Genomic DNA, 5,000 nt, shown 5'->3' with positions numbered 1-5,000 from the left:
CGCAACGCAAAAACAGGCCAAAAACTGGCCAAAACGGGCCAAAACTGGCCATTTTTGGCTGCGCGAGCGAGCGGCGAGCGGCGGACAGCGAGCGAAGCGAGAGGCAGCACCGTCCCTGCTATACGAAAGCCCCATCCAGCCCTGTGCCACCCAGGGGGTTCCAGGGTGCTGAGATGGCTGACATTTTGCTCCGCTCACGACGGTCACCGCGCGACGCAAGAACAGGCCAAAAACTGGCCAAAACGGCCCAAAAACGGGCCAAAACTGGCCATTTTTGGCTGCGCGAGCGAGCGGCGAGCGGCGGACAACGAGCGAAGCGAGAGGCAGCACCATCCCTGCTATACGAAAGCCCCATCCAGCCCTGTGCCACCCGGGGGGTTCCAGGGTGCTGAGATGGCTGACATTTTGCTCCGCTCACGACGGTCACCGCGCGACGCAAGAACAGCCCAAAAACAGGCCAAAACGGCCCAAAAACGGGACAAAACTGGCCATTTTTGGCTGCGCGAGCGAGCGGCGAGCGGCGGACAGCGAGCTAAGCGAGAGGCAGCACCGTCCCTGCTATACGAAAGCCCCATCCAGCCCTGTGCCACCCGGGGGGTTCCAGGGTGCTGAGATGGCTGACATTTTGCTCCGCTCACGACGGTCACCGCGCGACGCAAGAACAGCCCAAAAACAGGCCAAAACGGCCCAAAAACGGGCCAAAACTGGCCATTTTTGGCTGCGCGAGCGAGCAGCGAGCGGCGGACAGCGAGCGAAGCGAGAGGCATCACCGTCCCTGCTATACGAAAGCCCCATCCAGCCCTGTGCCACCCGGGGGGTTCCAGGGTGCTGAGATGGCTGACATTTTGCTCCGCTCAAGATGGTCACCGCGCAATGCAAAAACAGGCCAAAAACTGGCCAAAACGGGCCAAAACTGGCCATTTTTGGCTGCGCGAGCGAGCGGCGAGCGGCGAACAGCGAGCGAAGCGAGAGGCAGCACCGTCCCTGCTATACGAAAGCCCCATCCAGCCCTGTGCCACCCGGGGGGTTCCAGGGTGCTGAGATGGCTGACATTTTGCTCCGCTCACGACGGTCACCGCGCGACGCAAGAACAGGCCAAAAACTGGCCAAAACGGCCCAAAAACGGGCCAAAACTGGCCATTTTTGGCTGCGCGAGCGAGCGGCGAGCGGCGGACAGCGAGCGAAGCGAGAGGCAGCACCGTCCCTGCTATACGAAAGCCCCATCCAGCCCTGTGCCACCCGGGGGGTTCCAGGGTGCTGAGATGGCTGACATTTTGCTCCGCTCACGACGGTCACCGCGCGACGCAAGAACAGCCCAAAAACAGGCCAAAACGGCCCAAAAACGGGACAAAACTGGCCATTTTTGGCTGCGCGAGCGAGCGGCGAGCGGCGGACAGCGAGCGAAGCGAGAGGCAGCACCGTCCCTGCTATACGAAAGCCCCATCCAGCCCTGTGCCACCCGGGGGGTTCCAGGGTGCTGAGATGGCTGACATTTTGCTCCGCTCACGACGGTCACCGCGCGACGCAAGAACAGCCCAAAAACAGGCCAAAACGGCCCAAAAACGGGCCAAAACTGGCCATTTTTGGCTGCGCGAGCGAGCAGCGAGCGGCGGACAGCGAGCGAAGCGAGAGGCATCACCGTCCCTGCTATACGAAAGCCCCATCCAGCCCTGTGCCACCCGGGGGGTTCCAGGGTGCTGAGATGGCTGACATTTTGCTCCGCTCAAGATGGTCACCGCGCAACGCAAAAACAGGCCAAAAACTGGCCAAAACGGGCCAAAACTGGCCATTTTTGGCTGCGCGAGCGAGCGGCGAGCGGCGAACAGCGAGCGAAGCGAGAGGCAGCACCGTCCCTGCTATACGAAAGCCCCATCCAGCCCTGTGCCACCCGGGGGGTTCCAGGGTGCTGAGATGGCTGACATTTTGCTCCGCTCACGACAGTCACCGCGCGACGCAAGAACAGGCCAAAAACTGGCCAAAACGGCCCAAAAACGGGCCAAAACTGGCCATTTTTGGCTGCGCGAGCGAGCGGCGAGCGGCGGACAGCGAGCGAAGCGAGAGGCAGCACCGTCCCTGCTATACGAAAGCCCCATCCAGCCCTGTGCCACCCGGGGGGTTCCAGGGTGCTGAGATGGCTGACATTTTGCTCCGCTCACGACGGTCACCGCGCGACGCAAGAACAGGCCAAAAACTGGCCAAAACGGCCCAAAAACGGGACAAAACTGGCCATTTTTGGCTGCGCGAGCGAGCAGCGAGCTGTAACGGACAAACTTCTAAACAAGATGTTGGATGTAATGCTTATGTCTGTCCGTTGCCTTTTGGCATGTTCATGCCTTGTACAGAATGTAAAGGGGCGGCCGAAGGCTTAATAGTCCCATTTTAGTTGGGTTGGTGGCCTCTTTAGGCTTGTAAATAAAGGTTGTGTCATTTGGACACGTTCGAGAGCTTTTCGGTCTGTAATGGACCATTTTACCCTTTGTTGTGCCACTATTCAGAGCTTGTAAAGTCTGTTTGTAATTTGCATTGTCTATGAAGTGTTTTTCGGACATGTTTGCTTGTGGATCCCGATTGAGGCGTTCTCTTTAACCCGTTCTCTCTTTTGTTGGTCCTAAGGGACAATGGGAGGCTTCGGGGAGGCTGACCTTTGCGGACGGACGCGCGAGGGTGCCGCACGCCTTAGGCAAAACCAGCTAAGGTCGTGACAGTGTGGTATCAGAGCGGGACAAGCACTCATAGAAACACTTGACATGCAAACGTGGGGGACCTAGCGGGGCTGCGTTGAGGGCAGTCAGCACACGCGCGACCGTTTGAGGGAAAACGGGCATGGAGATGTAGGGAAAAGAGTCGCTCAGAGGAGCGGGCATCTGAGATTGGCATTCAGAGGAATGGCCAACCCTTCGCGCAAGAGGCACCACGAGAACAGGCAAGCTTGGAAGAATTTGGAGCGCACAAAGGTTGGGATGGCTGAGTTTGAGCTACGGCTCAACGTTGACAACTTTACTTGATGGTGCTCAAGGCAAGCGAGGCGCTTGGCAAAGGACGAGACCATGCAAAGTGGAATGAGTTGCTCAGCGACCGAAAGAGTTGTGCAAAGCTCACAGAGGTGAGGGGAATTGCTAACTCGAAGAATTCGGTACTCATGCATGGGCTTGTATGCGGACGATGGATTGTTCGTGGCCATCCCAAGGCGGTCGAGACTCGGCGCCATGGAGCATTGAAACTTTCTCTTCGACATGCGAAGGATACGTCCGGAGGAGGCTGAAGTGTGCAACGAGTTCAGCATGTTGCTAGGCCTTGAGGGGTGCAGCGGTGGCTGTATTGACGTGGAGGCGCAATCTAGTAAGTGCGTTTGCAAGAGGCAGAACAATGCACAGTTTGTTTAGCAGATCGGAGTAGTCCAAGGGGATGGTGGTCTCCGAAACGAAGAGAGATGTTGCTCCAACGGGACAGTTATCCAGGAGGGATAAGTCTCAGCTCTCCAGAGGGAGAATCATGTGAGACGGACTTCACATGTTGAGGAGGAGTACCTCACAAACAACAACTCCACGAAGCTCGATGGACTGAGCAAGCGGCGAGGAGTCGTCGCATGATCTCGCTTGAGAGAATGCATTGGTGGATGCATTGCGAGATCAAGTGGGGGAGCGACCCAAAGCAACTCAAATGGAGGCACACTTGGAGTCGATATGGAGATCGGACTCAAGGGAGGGCTGACCCGTGGAATGGTGGGCGCGAGGGCCACCATCGACTCAATGCAAAAACGAGGAGCGGAGCAACTTGGGTGTAACTTGGCGAAGTACCCAAGCCGCATGAAGGGAGCCAGCATAGAAGTTGGAACATGGAGCAGAGGCACAGCGCTTTCCCTAGACAGAGGTCAAGGACATGAACTCTTGCAGAGGCAGGAGTAGAATCATGCTGTTCCCTGGGTCCTTCATTCTGACAGAGCGGACTCATCTTGCATGGTGCCAAAGACGAAGGGAGCTTCAGGGCACATGCACCTTATCTCGGAGGAGCATTCGATGGAGGAACTAAGGCGACTCAATTTGCGGAGGCGAAGTTGGGTACAGAAGGCCTTAGCACGGGGCAAGAGGACGCAGAGGCGGGTACTCTTGAAGAATATGCCACAGTGTTGCCATTTGAGTTGCTATGAAGAGAGCAGTGCGCAGCGGAGATTGTGCTGGTAGGGGCAGAGGCCCAGGATCCAGGCAATGGTGCACAAATTACAGCGAAGTCGGTGGACTTCGGGAGCTACTAGGCGACGGACTGTCCTAGAGCGGTGCTTCATCTAGGTGTGACCCAAGAGTGGGTGGATGAAGGTCAATTGCCAAAGGAGCGAACAAAATCGAAGGTGGAGGAGACCCTGCGATGTATTGGCAGAGGCCACACATGGAGGGTTCACAATTCGAGTTTATTCCACAAGGATCAGAATGCAATGGAGATGTCACCAGGAGGCGACATGGTGCAGCGGATCGTGGTGGAACAGTTCGTGGCAATGCGACACACACGACATAGTCCCGTGAGGGATGAGATCATATGGAGGTATGATCGGGAGCTACTGGGAGCTCCGCTTTGGTGAACAACACGACGGCAAGAAGGGCTATGGATTCAAGGAGTGAAGGCCATGGTACCGCAGAGGCGGGTCTTCCGGGCGTGCACCGAATTTTACATCGGATGAAAACCTTGGTCATCAGCATATGGGGGCTGGGTTCCACCAAGGGAAAAGTTCGAATGCAAGTACCAGTGAGTCCCATGAGAGGGACTTGATCATGCAGAGGTATGATCGAAGCAGCTGGAGAGTTGGACTGCTCCAGAGCTCATATTCGCTTAAGGGAGCCCGACAAGTCAGAGGACAAGGTCGAGTAAGCGAACGTTGCTACCAAGGAAGCTAAGGAGAACAGAATCGGTGCAAACCCTACAATGTGATGGCAGAGGCCATGCATGGGAGTTGCAGTCTGTCTTTCCATCGACCAAACAGACTGCTTGGAGAACACAGAGGTGTTGAA

This window comes from Musa acuminata, unplaced genomic scaffold (genome assembly GCF_036884655.1).
Source record: "Musa acuminata AAA Group cultivar baxijiao unplaced genomic scaffold, Cavendish_Baxijiao_AAA HiC_scaffold_1136, whole genome shotgun sequence".
Classification (NCBI taxonomy): domain Eukaryota; kingdom Viridiplantae; phylum Streptophyta; class Magnoliopsida; order Zingiberales; family Musaceae; genus Musa; species Musa acuminata.
The sequence above is the reverse complement of the archived record's forward strand: the minus strand, read 5'-3'. Positions refer to the sequence as shown.